Below are 15,451 nucleotides of genomic sequence, written 5' to 3'. Positions count from 1 at the left end.
CCAAATTCTTCCTATCTCTATTCTCACCAACTATTAAGCAAGCCCAAAAAAACAAAAATATGTTACGGCCACTCTAAGTTTGTTCATTCACATACTAGTGGAGGCTACGTGACTATCTTGCTGAGCAATATAGTTAAAATTTCTTTATACTCAGCCATCAAGTGTGTACCTGTTATTTCTCCTGCTGTATATGTAGTGCTTTAGCTAAGAACTCCCTTTGGAGTTCTGGTTAGTTCTTTATTCCTCCAAAATGGGATCCTTGCCCATGCCTAAAGCACTTAGGACCCCACAGTAATACAAGCAAGAAGCATTTAATTCCTTCAAACTTTCCTGAATAATCTTTTTGTTCTGTGCACTCTCAAAGGTTTTGGACTTTTTAACTGAGACAGAATGAAACAAATCTGGGTTTTGTGGTAATATTATTTCCATAATATCAATTTATTTCCATTTTCTCTCATATTGTTCAGCTTTTTTCTCCATAAACGATTGTCCTTGATGACATCACATTCTCCTCATACCACCCATGAGTGGTGATATGTAAATATCTTATCAAACACACACATATCAATAATGCACATCCAAACTTCCAAAGCCTCTTTATTTTCACTTTATCTCTGTTTGCCATCAAATCATCATGTGCACTCTGACTTTGCAGGCTTGACATGCTTTAATAGACAGAAGTACAAAACTATCAGTTCCTCTTAGTACCATCTGGGGATCTTTTTCAGTTACTTTTTCCCTGCTGCCAAAATCTCTCTCCCCCCCGCCCAGCTTCATCTCCCCCAGCTTCTTCACTTCACTTCAGGTTTCTTCACAGCATCACCTTTCAAACCTTTACCTTTGTCATCATATTCCAGACAATGCTGCTGTAAAGTATGAGAGAGTTTTTTTCCCTGGCTATTCTCATTCTGCTTCAAGTGTACTGCAATTACAACAGGATATGAACTATCCTCCACTTTTATAGATGTGTTCAATTTTCTCTCTGTTAGTAGTAGTCTTTTCCCATCACTCTGGCCTGACAAAAGTGACATTCACACATTGATTGTATATGTCTGCTTTACACAGCATAGCTAATGACTTTCCCTTATCCTGACTTGAATTTTAGATTAGCTTTTTGTACTCCTGAGTATTTCATTCCATCAATAATTACAGAACAATTATCTCATTTGTGATTTTTTCCCAAATGCTGAACGAATCCATAAATCCTACGGTATATGATGCAGTAAATGAGTTGTTTTAAACCATACTTTGTTGTAGAGACTTGCCTTGCTGTGTCTACCAGCCTGCACACATAGCAATGGTCTCCATGAGGCTGCATATCCTCTGAAGAGACTGTGACTCACGTTATGCATTGTTAGCTACTCAGTTTTCTCTGAAAGTAGTTATAGGGTACTGTGACACTGCATGCTACAAAATTTGAGTTTTTAACCTTAGAAACTAAGATGGAAAATAAGTTTCTCTCATAAAAGATGGTCAGTGCCTCATCTGATTATTCTATCATTTGCCTTAAAACAAAGTACTTTATAAATTACACTGTTATTCAAAATGCAAGGCCAATCACATCATAGAAGATTTTCCTTCTTTCTCACGGGGATCTCAAACACTACTTTATTTGCCAGCAGCTATTTTGGGCAATGAATCAAAGGTGCCATTTATTGTATCACATGGCTCCTCATTTTTGACTTCCCATCTTAAGTGTAACTATTAGGTCTCCTTTGAACTCACTTGTCCATTTCTCCCTTTTATAATTATTTGTATAGGACTTAGAATGAAAAATAAAATAATAATAATACCAATCCGATTTCAAATATAAAAGAAAGATGAGGTGGAAATTTCTTTTTTCTGTTCTGTGGACTCCTCCACACACTCAAAAACTAGCCTAATTCCTTCTGACTGAAGAATACTGTGAGGCCTTGAACAGTAAGACATGCAAAGCTATTTTTGACCCTCATCTTTAATTTCTGGGCCAGATGCTCCCCAGTTTGAACAGATAATCTGATTTAGAAAATAAATATACTCAAGTCTCAATAAAAGTGAAATTTTTTTGTACCTGGTCAGAAAAATTTTAGCTGAAGAATACTCAGTGTGAGTGTTTACCAAGAAATTAAGCATTTTAAGTTTTTCCTAACTGTACTCAAGACATACGGTGTCAAATCTGAAGCCAGGAGTAATACCATGGTGTTTCCAATTCAGGAAAAATGTTGGTGGGTTTGACTGTCAGGTTTTGTTTTTAGAAACCTTGTGGTTTTGCTTAATATATCATGCAGTGTGTGAGATTTTTGTATGCATTCAAATAAAAGTAGAAAAATAATGAGAATATTTAAATCCTGTTTCCAATACTCCTGAAAATTAAAAGGAGAATCTAATGATTCTACTGAAACTTGCTTCACTTTCCTCTTTTTATAGATAGGAGAGGAGAAGAACTGAGTTACCCATTCACTTTTCCCATAGTTAAACAAAAGGGACCTCAGGGAAAGACTGAGGCAAATATAATCTGCTGGATATTTTTCTGCTTATGGTTAGTAGAAAAATGAATGTAGTGACAATGTAACAGAAGGTTTTCCTTGTGTAATACAAAATAGGGCTGTAAAGAGATACGACTGAGAGGATTCAGGTGTTGTCTCTCAACATGCAGTTTGAGAACTGTAGCTCTTGTAGTTTAAGGTCCTTAATTTTGATGGTTAAGGACAAAACTTATTCTCCAAAAGCATTTCATGAGTCAAAATGACTCCATCAGAAACAAGAAAGTGGTTACAAATCCACTACAACAGTTAAGGGCATGCTGGAATAAGGAACAGTTAAAATAGATCTCCTCTGAAATATGACTATATTTCACATTTACCTTCAATGGAGGTTGTAGAGTGATACAAATACCTATGTGTTGTTTCTCTGTCTCATTCAGTTTTATTGTAGATCAATCACTGAATACTCTTATTCATGCATAAATATGTTCTTGGCAGTGCTTTAGATATAGATTTTTCCATTATTATTTTTCAATTCCTTCTTGTACTACCTTTATATAGTTTCAGTCCTTTTCACTGTGCTCCCAAGAATTAAATTGGTGCTGTCAGATTTTCCTATTTCACAGAAAGAAATAACATCCTTTCATAACATTTTTACCATTGCACCACACCTCCCCATCAGTACATCTCAACAGGTACAAACATGAATATAAACAACATATATGATGACTCTATCACTTTTTGCATTATAGCAGTGCCTAGGGATACCATCCAAGAACAACATCATTTGGATCTACGATCTATGAGAATACAGTCCTCAGCCATAAAGGCCTTAGTATCAACCAGTAAGACAAACAAAGTTCAGAAAATAAATGAAAGAGAAATAAAAACACTTGTTCGTTGCCAATAGGCAGATAGAAAACAGATTCTTAAAAACTGGTTCTTTGTCACTCTCAGTCCATCTATTTACTACGTCTTCCACCCTTACTGAGAACTGCTCTAAGCAGTTAAAACACTAGTTTTAACTAGTTTTATCCACTGCTGTTTAACCACAGCAGCTCAGCTTATTTCAGAAAAAAAAAAATGCTAGCACAGATGATATCAAAAAGGAAAGAAACCCCTGTGACGGTGTCTTAGAATAAAGAAATAAAAACAATAGCTTTGATAGCTATCTGTATATGTGTTCTGCAAGATTCTTCAGTTAGCACTGGAAGATTTGAGGAAATGCTACTATCTTTCTGGTGGTGACCACCAATAATGTTTTTGTAGCTGAACTATCACTTTTCTAAGAGGGTCAAATAAGGGGGAAAAAACAGCTTGATGGAGAAGAGATTTTTACTGCTTTCTAAGAGCTAATGTTTTGCACTGGGGAATGATCTTTGTAGCTAATGGCAAATAGTTGCTGAAGTAGTTTTGCAAGGAAGATCAAATATGGATCTAGCTGTCTGTTCTTGTACCGCTGTGCAATTCACTCTTTTGCTGCTTTTGTGTATTCTTGACTCTTTTTTGAAAACCATGAGCTCCCAACCAATACGTTGTTTCTGGGGGCCTGGTTCCCTACGTAGTCACGTGAGTTTTGCAGGGCCTCTACGTAAGGTGCCGATATAAATGGAATCATGTAGCTCATTAGGCTGAATGGCTCCATATTCTGAAATTCCTGTGAATTCTTTTAGCAGCCACCAGGAGGCCAAGAAGAGCCTACAGTCAATAAATAGTACACTAGCTCTGGGTGCTAGCAGAATATTACACACAGCATGTCCAGCTTCAACAGGTCCAAATGAGCAGTCCTTCAAGAAGAATACACCCCCCCAAAGTCTCTTGTCCACCACTACACCCAGCCCCTTCAGAAAAAGAAATGCCAAGCTGAAGCTACTATCCCGTTCATAGTTAAATAGCACAAAGCAAAGTTCTGCACTGCAATATGCTACGTGTGGGATTTATTCATTGACATAAGACTTGAGATGCAGCTGCTTGCGACTCGGAAAGCACGATTTAGCCAAATTTTGTAATACAGTAGTGTTATTTGGAAAAAAAAAAATCAGAAAAGAACCATCTTCCCCCCCCCCAAAAAAAAAGAAAGAAAGAAAGAAAGAAAGAAAGAAAGAAAGAAAAGGCAAGTCACAAAGAAAATTGTTCAGAGAAAAGGCAAGCCAAAACAGAAAGAAGAAAAAAGAAATAATAGACTGAAACAGTAACAGGAGTGTAACTCCTTCTGTCAGCATTCCTGTGTCTTCCCTATTAATTTTTTTTGGTGGGTGACTGCAGCTGTCATCCTTGCATGAGAAACTGTAACAGAAAGAGCCAGTTCAGTAAACCTGTGGCAAACCAGTGTCCTACTGGAAATATCCACTCTGGAAAATATTTAAATATGTACTTTTAGCGGTAAAATGGACTGTAGGCAGCCAAGGAGATTTTGAAGCTGTGGCAAATAGGATCAAAAGCATTAGAACTGCAGCCAGTCATTACAACCCGAAACCATCAGAAAGTAACCTGCTCACCCTAAGGAGCCAGCCATCTGGTCTGTTGATGCCCATTTTTCAGAGAGCTGAACACCTGCATCTCCATTTAATTTGCACTAGGAAGTCAATACAGTGAAGATAACATTGAAAGAAACCTATTCTGGAACTTATACATGTCCATTAATTCAGTGCTCTGCCACTCCAGACCTGTCAAGAAGCCTGTCAGCAGCAGCTCTGTAGGGTGCAACTGATCCACACTCCATGCTGCTTGCAGGCCACCAGGAACAAGGGACACAACTAAGGAATATTCCCCAGCCCTAAGTGTGTGACACACTCCACAGGAGCATGCTGCTGGGTTTCAAGCTGGCTGAACCTCCAAGCTGATGTGTACATCAGCCTGGAGTCTCCTGAGCACATCAGTCCTTCATATCAAATCATTCATCTGCATTTCTGCCATTTCATGAACAACATATATACTCGTTAGGGAAGGGTACCTGAAAGTAAACCTCCCTGACAGAGCACCTTGTGGCAGCATGGGACAGCCACATCTCTGCTTTACACCCTCTGCTTCTGTACAGTAACTTGAGTTTCATGTGCAACTTCAGAAAGGGCAACCATCCACAGACTCAGACTGTATAGATTTGCTGAATGAATGCCATTCTGAGTCAGTGCCTAAACTGTTTTCCTTGAGAAGACGAAAACCTCAAGAATTTCTTTTGATTTTTGGCAGGTGAAACAAATTTCTCCACAAGAAGTGGGTATGATGAACTTGAATATATATCCCTGATACACAACAAAGGTACTCAATTTTTGTAAGTCAGTTTCAGTTTCTGAAGCTCCACTGAGATACCATAAATAACACTTAGCAAGCTTATTAATTTAATAGCTCTGATATTCATTCTATTTCATCATGTGTTTCCTGGGCTTTTATTCATTTTGATTTGTTTATTCCTCTTCAGATATTATTTTAAATGGGTTTCACTAGATTGCTGCATAATAAGCAAACCCTTTTGTTCTTAGTGAAGGAAGCTCAGCGAAAACACAACAAATAATAAAGCTGAAAGGATTCATGAAATGCATACCAAAATCTGGGAGATTTATTCTGATATCAGTACCATTTTACTTCAAACTACAGGATGAATCTCATCAGGCAGCATCTTACCAAGCTGTTGGTTTATCATGGCCAATGGAGTAATGCCAGCATCAGAGCCTGATAAGCAGTGAATACTGTTGTTCCTCTCGTGAATCCCTCCTGACAGTAAGTGTGCAACACAGCGATGTGTTATTTAGCCATCCAACTCAGAAGGGTACGGAGACCATTTCATGGCTTTCAATTTTGCTGGGTGAGCTAGAACTAAAATTAGTTGTTAACAAGAAAACAGAAAACATAACGATCACAGCAGAACAGTTTAGTCTACAATAAGCTATGACATTTGTGCTCATGCACCTATATTTTGGGTAGTGAACATGACTAAACAAGGCAATTACCTTTAATTAGGAGGGGCTAGGGTCATTCCATTAATTACATCCATCACAGCTAGTTAACAATATTGATTAACAAGATAAGAAGCAGAATAGGCCAATTCATCCCATGAATGGCATTTTTATAGATCTTATAGTGAAGTCCTATAGCAAATTTCAAAGGGAAAATAACAGGATTGGTGGTGTAATAATTCCAGCAAAACAGTTTCATAAAGGCTCTTCTGATAAACATTCCTGAATCTGCTTTTGTTAATAGGAATAATTTGAGCTAAATAAACACACAAGACCATTTAATAAATGCATCTGACATACACAGGGGGCAAAAAAACCCCTCTTTGATCCTTGAAGCAAACGGACTTCAGGCCCAAACTTTGCAGGGCTGAACGCAAAGACAAATTAAAATCTGATTGACTGCAAGTGATTAAGGAGAATGCAGATTTGCCACAAGCAGTACTGAACAAACGTGGAAGCAGTTGTCTGGGAATGGTCAGTGTAACCCCTGGGTTGACTCAGCAATAGTCAGTGGAATCGAATTATGGATTAGTTTGTCTTTGAGATATTATGAAAGGGAAATACAGACATGCCCATGTTCTCTTTCTCTCTCACACACACACTTGCTCTTCCATGTTTTGTAACTGACAAGTTCTCAACCTCTTAAATGCCTTGTGAAATGAAAACAAATGCCATTTCTTTTCCTACTTTTTTCTTTTGTTTGGTGGTGGTGGGTGTGTTGCTGTTGCTGTTGTTTTAATAGACTCCAAACGCAATAATTAACCTCTGAGCTTGCTAGTTTGATGGCAGGCAACCACGCAGGCATCAGACTTAGGTGGCACTTCTGAAGCCCCAGAGCGGGGCTGCAAATCGGAGAGGTGCTCCTGGTCCCTCCATCAACAAAGCAGATCCTTGCTGAGCAACTCTGCTCATCATCTCTCGTAAGCCATTATCAGACAGCTCAGATGAGACACCAATGAATGAGCATGTGCCTGATGGTTAGTGTGTCAGACATACATTATTAAAACTGGTAGGGGCAACCAGAAAGATGAGAGGGAAAGCATTTGTTTCTTTGTTCAGATGTCGGAGGGCTTATTAGGGAAGAAAGGAATTCTAAGATGCACTGACACAGATATAAGGACTTTTTGAGATGAAGGCATCCAAACCTTCTCTATGCATTTTGGAAGGTGATAATGTTTTTCATGTATTTTCTACTCTGCATTAAAAGAATATATTTGCGAAGCTTGTCTGATTTAGAAATATATCCTCACATCTGGAACAATTGTTCCTATATCTTAATATTGCATTTTTTTAAAAATACTGTTTTGAGCCACACAACTATCCCACTCTTAAAACAACACAAAACAAACTTATTCTCTTTCTCTGACCTTGTCTTTAAAGTGCAAGTTCTTGGTCATATTCAAAATTATCTTCTGGTATTCACTACTAAGGAAAGGAATGCAAAACCTCATAGTTTTTAGGATGTAAAGCAACCACCAACTGTTAACATAATACTTACATGGTTTTCAAAACATTTAACAGGCATTTAACTATATTGCCCACAACAAAAATAAAGCTATGGTTGGGCTGATCATAACCACTATCCTCATTTAGCAAAGAATTAAATCCTCTCAGAACTCTTGCTCCTGGCTACAGATTTAATAGAATAAATAATAATAGGAAAAAAAAATAAAAAAATAAAGATGGGCGAAACGTGCAACATTATTCTTCCATAATACATTTGTTCAGTAGATCCAGACACATCCTTTATAGAAGTTCACTCTAGCAGATAAACACTTCTTTTACATGTAACTGAAAAATAGTAAATGATGTGATCAAGATAGAGGTGTGCAATATTAAGAAAAAGTATGTTTGTAAAGCATTTTATATAGGTTGTCAGAATTTTAAAAAAACAGATCTGACTTTTGTCAAATATTGATACTCTTTATATGCTAGGGAATGCTACAAGTCAAGGGTTGAGCTACGAATTTCACAGAATACCACTTACTCATTTTATAAATGAGCAAAATTATAAAGATATTTCAGTAAAATATGGACTATTTTAAATACACATTAAAAACTTGTGCTGGATAGTATACTAGGTGCAACGGTGAAATGACATTCCTTAAAGAAATGTGTTCTTGATGACAGTACTGATAAAACTTGCAAATGTCCCCTACCAAAACATCTAGCAGAGAAGCACCCAGCAGAGCAATTCACTGGAGATGCTGCATGATGAAGATGGCTGAACTAATTAGAGTGCATATAATTCAAACAACGGTGTCATTAAGGTTAACCACCTTACAATGTGAATAGTCTGACATCCAGGTGCATCTGAAGCAAGTAGGTTCTACATGAAACAAATTGTCACAAGCTTTGACCTTTAATCACAAACAAAAAAGAGAAAATACAGACTTTCAAAAAAGTTTGGTGCAGCCTGTTATCTCCGTATTTCTACAGACTAGAATTTGAGAGATAATATAAGATGTTAAATTCGTTAACATAAATTCATCAACTGTAAACATCCAGATAGAATTCTTACTTTGTAAGCATCTCTAAACCTTGGAAATGGTTTAAGAAAGAAGAATGTCTATACTGGAAATTACTCCCACTTCCCTCCCATAAATTCATTCATATTTTCATTAGTTGATAATATCTACTATTAGCGGTATTTAAGATACAGAGATATAAACTTTCCACCATGCATTCTGCAGTCGTCCACCAAGAAGGATTTGGCTTTAATTGAGCTTCTGAAACTAACTCCCTTAAGTGTTTATGGCAAATAGAAGGATTACAATTAAAACATAACTTATGTTCATCTTCTCTGTTTGATACGTGTTCAAGATCACGTGAATTAAGGGATACCATCTTGGGTTTACTTTAAGTAAATTAAATGACTCCTCTTGATATCAAAAGGCTATGACTGAGGCTGATGTATGCATTTACCCCCCCCCCAAATTAAACAATTGCTAAACAGCAATTTAATCAATAAGAAAATGTAATCAAAGAAATGGTAGTCTCTGCAGAGACCCCTGTATACATTAGATTAGACGAGAGAGAATCTACTGCCATTTATGGGTACAGATGAGAAAGAGGAAACACTGCCAAAACATCAGGAACTTTTGGGATAGTTCTGTGATTGAATTGAAAAACTTGATTATACCATGCTATTGTTTAGGGATTTTAATGCTTTCAACATTACAAAACACAAAGCAACATTTTTTTTTCTCTCTCTCTCTCTCTCTCTTTTTTTTTTTTTTTTTTTGCCAACCACAGAAAAGAATTTCTAACCAGATTATTTGGATATTTGAATGCCACAATATATAAACTACAGTGTAACCACAGTGTTCTTACAAACACAGCAAGCCATTCGTTCTTTGAAATTCCCAGGGCTGAACACTGTAGTGTTGACTTCTGTGGTTAGAATCCATAACCTGTCTCCCTTTTTTGTTCACTTATTTCTCCTTCTTCATAATGCTTTTCAAAGAATCTCTCTCTACTAAAGTCCTCTGCATTCTTTTAGCTACCAAGGCTTTCATGTTTCTGTCAACAGAAGGAAGCTTTGAATAGGATCAAATGTAATAATGTCAAACATTTTGTTGTTATCACTATCAATATTTATTAATGGACAGCACCATTTGTAGGGAAGTTGTTTTAAAAAAAAAAAAGTGCCATATCATATTCTGGTGATACGGCACAGGCTATTCTATTCCTGCCCACATTGCAGCTGTCCTGTAAAAAGTCAGATTTATAGAAATCAGTGACATTTCTTCCTTTAGATCTGTCAAACAAGAACCACAGTTTTGACTGAAGAAACTGGAGCTCAGTAGGTGCATTTGCATACAAAAAAAGAACATTCGTGCCTTCAGTTAAAATTGCATTTGCAGGTACAACAGAATCCACAAGCTGTGAAGGAGTCTCATAAGCTCCATAGCTTGATGGCACAAAGGTCAGTGTACTCCTGTACCTGCAGGCAAGGCTCTGTAACTGTGAAAGTGAAGCTTTAATATTCAAGGAGAAATTAGAAGGAAAAAGAAAAAAGACAAAAGACATAATAAATGAACTGAGCAGCTTGCCAGCCCTCTTGCCTGTCTTATGATGCTTTTTTGTAGGTTAAGTAATAAGCGCTCACGTCATAAAACGTTTATCTGTAGTGCCCAGGCTCTTTTGTTTTCAGTTGTTAGGCCATCTGTTTCTCCCCCTCTCCTCCATTCTCCTATGGGAGAGAAGGATCTCCTCTACTTCTTAGTGGTTGTGGCATTTCACAAACAATATAGACTGGTCACAAAATACAGATTCATGCAGCACTGCTCTGTACTTACTCTCCCAGTCTGCTACCTGGTGGAACAGCAGTACTAAGCTGTACTCAGCTCTATATGCTAAAGCAAAGTTGGTCACATTTACTGCTGACTTACTGCTGACTCTTTGGCTTTCCTCTTTTATCCAACGGAGACAGAAAAACTGTCTTTGTCAGGTGTGGGAGTTAGCTGGCCTAAAGCAAGTGATGTAACTAGACAGCCCCAGTTCAAAGCGAGTCACTATCACCGCCACGTCCACTCTCTTCCTAGAACCTGAAGCGGAAAAGTGGTTGTATGGGGAAAGCCTGACTAACGTGGAGGCTAGTCTAGTCAGTTTGCAAAGCTGCAGAACGCAGCAGTTACCCATCCTCAGGAGGTCCCAGCTGCAGGATTGTGCTGTCCCTGTCTGAAGCTGCAGGATCAAGACAGAGGCTCTTGGGAGACCAAGCTGCGCTGGGCCATCATGCCCATCAGCTTCTTCACAGTACCAGAAAACACAGGAGCTTTGTCTATGTGGTCACGACTTTATGGGATGTGAGTATAAGCAACCAGGTAATCAAGGCTAACTCACAGATCTAAATGAACCTGGGGACATGGCCAAGGGTGATCCCAGGGCAGAACAAGGGCTCTGAGAAACACAAAAGTAGGTCTCGTAATTCTTTGCCCTCTACCTCCCCTAAGTCAAATAAGGGATTCTGGTGTCCTGAAACAGGGCCCTAAAGTTGAACATTCTTTACCTAGGAGATGGCTGTAACCATAATGATAACTGTAGATATGCTACTTCATATTTAATGAAGTCGCAATCTGCTGTTAAGATTTAAGTCACGTGTCCACAGCTATCCTTGCCAGTGCATCCAAGCCAATTACCATTGGCAGCAACTCAAGGAACCACTTTTTTATGTCAGAATATAAACGTTGTTTGTGGGACATAATTACTAAGTTTAGAGAAAGAATCAAGATTCACAAAATTTGTTTTCCTAGCTGTTTCAAGCAAGCAAAAGCTTGAATATGCCAGAAGCCTCTTAGTTACAGGTACAGTTAATTTGTCAGTATTCATCGGCAACACAACAGATCTCAGCAAACCGATAAGAATGACAAAATATTCTGATTGCAATACTTAGATAATGCACACTGTTATGTAAAGAAATTGGTAAATATGTTTTTGATTAAGTAGAGCTCAAATTCTTTTTAACTTTCTAAATATTAATCAGAGTTGCCTCAGTATTTTCATAAACACATTTATTCCATTTTGTTCTATTTAGAACTGCTTACATCATTTTCTGCAGAAAGAAAAGGAAAGGATTCACATCTTTCCTGCTTTACACAGATAAAAGTTACCTGTATAACTGGGTTGATTCACAGCAAAGCTATGACCCTTGTTTTGAAGACAGTGAGGTCAAATATGCCCTGTGAGCTCCATTGCTGAATACCTCCCAGCTGTACTGTACAGCAATGAGGAACAGAACTGACCCTAGTTCACCCTTCTGCACCTGGGGGTTGTTTCAGCAATAGAAGTCAAATAAAGGCAGGGTGCTCCATACCCAGTTACTGCATTTAGTTACTCAAATGCACATTTGCATTGACCCCAAGATGATTATATTTGTTATGCCATGAATTACAATTATATTAGTAATTGCCAAGAGAGAAATGAGAAAATGCCCAAGCTTGGGAGACAGGTATGTAATCATATCACATTTATTTTTACATGTTATAACTACTGTCTGCCATAAAACCACCTAATTTGATACTATTTCTGATTACTTCATATGGCACAACCCAGAAATGTTGAGAGGGAAGACAGATGTCAATTATCTCTCTTGTTCCAAAAAAGTACGCTCTGAAAGGTTAAAATGTCACTTTGCTCTGGGGCAGAGAAGCTCAACATCTTTTAAACTTGTGATTCCTCTATCCCTTTAACGTTGGTTTACAAGATTTCCTCACGTATTTCTGACTATTACAAGACATGTTACCTCACAGAACCAGGCTGACACCAGCAATTTTTCTTGAGGTGATGTCTTCATCATTTCACCTCAGCTTTTAATTCTTAAACTTTACTAAATTATGCATCATTCTTGGTAACCAGTTCTGAGTTTTTCCAGGACTGTGTGCAGTACTGCCAACATCAAAGTCTTCAGTCACATTTCCATAAGTCACACAGGCTCTTTAGTTTAAAATTTTTTGTAAATTAAAGTGGGAGCTTGCGACGTCTACCTCTGGGTTTTGCACACTTTGGAAATATGTAGGCAAGTTTTGTTTTTTGGTTTCTTTTTTCCTACAAGAAATTTTTTTTTGATAAATTTATTTTATGAATTTAAATGAAAAATTACAAAAACAACTAGAGATTTAAGGGGAAAGTACGATAAGACTCATAATATCAGAAGAACTGTCAAGACTGCAGTGAATTTTGATCATCCATGCTGCTCATCTCAGAAAAGCATCAGCAATGTGAGATGCAAACAGCACTTCCTCAATGGTAATATTTTCTCCGTGAATCAAAATGCATCCATTTGAAAAGGTTATAAGGATGTTATTTAATTAGCATTATAGATAGTACATGCTAACACTATCACACAGACTTCCTATACTTCGGAGGAATGCTAATCTAATCACTGCTGCTGGAGAATTCACAAGGCAGGAATAAGTTTAAGTCACCCAGAGATGGGCAATAACTGTGACTTCACAGCACAAAAGCTCGTGCCAACTTCAAGACAATTTGTGCAGAAGAATAAATTAGCTCCTGCTGAGATCCACATCCCCACAGTGGCAATGCTCGTTGTTCTGTGATAGCAAATTTAAAATTACGTACAATGACACAGTAGCCTCTTTGACTAAGATTTGCAAAGGCTTTTAGGAATTCAAATCAAAATAATTTTTAGATGCTCAGGTGGTTCCCAGCCTTTGTGATTACAGACATACTCAATGCTGTAACCCAATGGGAGAGAAATACTTGACATTATCACTGTGCAGTGCCCTGTCTCCTTTATATAGATTGGACATGTAACTTGAATTATGCCAAACAAAAGGCCAGTAGTGTGTGAGGCTTAAAATTCAGTGTGTGAAATTGGTCTATACTTCATATTACAGTAAGCCTTCTTAATTATTGAGTTTAATAAGCATGAGGGTTGAAATCAGTTCAGAAGTCTAGTAATCTCTTTGCCTTTGGAAGACAAGGTTTTCTTTGCTTTCGGTGGGGGAAGGTTCTTGTTTTCTTTTAAGTTCAACAGTTTCCTAATGCCAAAGAAATTGGGAAGGGTTATTTGTCAATCCCCTACCCACAAAATCATAGCATATAAAATAGTAGATATATTATTAATGATTTTTATGCCATTGTTTTGAACTGGGTGCTCATAAAAGCGCTCATATAACAAAGACTGAGGAACACGTTGCTCCCAATTTTTATGTTTTACTATCACCACTTAATAATTCGACCCTGTGAACACACATGAAGTATTATCACTTATCACATCAAAGATGTTTCCAGTGGGGGAAAAAAAAAAGATAGCCAGTGAAAAAAGCATATCTAGACTGAACTTCAACCACTTTTTAGAGATACAGGCTACATAGTTGAGTGAATCAACTTTATGGAAAAGCAAGCTACACTATAAATATAAGCCTAGTAACAGAATAACATCAATACAATCATTTATATCTCAGTTAGCTAATAACTACATGGACAAATTCTGCTTCAGAGAATATTCAAGGAGCTTATTTCTATATGATAACACACAAATTCACAGTTCCCACAGAATTTCTCCATTTATTTCAGCAATCTCAGCAACCTTTTGTAAAAAAGTAGAATCAGAGAAGGGAGAAATCAAGTTTCTTAGGAACAGAATTTTGTTGGTCCGTTAAAGAAGGAAAAGAAAAAGCATGCTTTTTAATCAACTGAAACACAACGAGCAATCCCCATTGGGGAATACTACATGTGAAAGGTTTCTTATAGCTGTGTTTCAAAACCAGTTCTTAAGCAGTCAGTGTCATCATATTTCTAAATAGCAAAATTTTAAGCACTTTCTATTCTTCCTTGTTTGTATTTCCTATTGCTCACAGTCAATTATTTCTGGACAGATCCTGATGTCCTGAGTGAAATTACCGTGCTATTTGATACGATTTATCTATAGACCAAACTTATGAACTTGAGCTGGCATTTTCAAATAAATCCAAGAATAAGTATCCACTTTCTCATGGGAAGTTTCACAGAAATTATAGTATTTGATCTTTTTAAATTACTGAAATATATTCAAATTCGCTATAAAGGAAAAAAGAATAGCAACACTTCCATTATTTCAGTATTTCTGCAAGGAACAATCCTCCCCAGCACTGATTCCATGTGCTGTGCCAGAGTTAACACTGAACACAAGACACAGTAAGTTTCTGTTAGAGTTGATGTTAAGGAGGCAAAATCAATTATATAATCAAATTAAACATCTAAACTAGGAGAATGAAAATCATCCTAATTCTGCTTTCAGCAATGAGAACTTTGAGTATAAAATTTGTTTTGCAGTTTGTTTCTCATTCCTACTAAAACAAAATGAAATTTTGAATTGTGATTTCACACAAAAATCGTGGCCAGCATGGGCTCTTTTGTTCTGGATGATATATCAGCCTCAGAAATATGAAAAGAGTGAATCTCACAGAAAGTAAGCTTCATACGTACTAAGTATGATGCCTTTGCCATATTCACACTTTCTCCCTTGTGCATTCATGAAAAGCACTAATTTTACGATATAGGCATAACAGGCTTTCAAGATAGCATTTT

This window comes from Rhea pennata, chromosome 1 (genome assembly GCF_028389875.1).
Source record: "Rhea pennata isolate bPtePen1 chromosome 1, bPtePen1.pri, whole genome shotgun sequence".
NCBI lineage: Eukaryota > Metazoa > Chordata > Aves > Rheiformes > Rheidae > Rhea > Rhea pennata.
The sequence above is the reverse complement of the archived record's forward strand: the minus strand, read 5'-3'. Positions refer to the sequence as shown.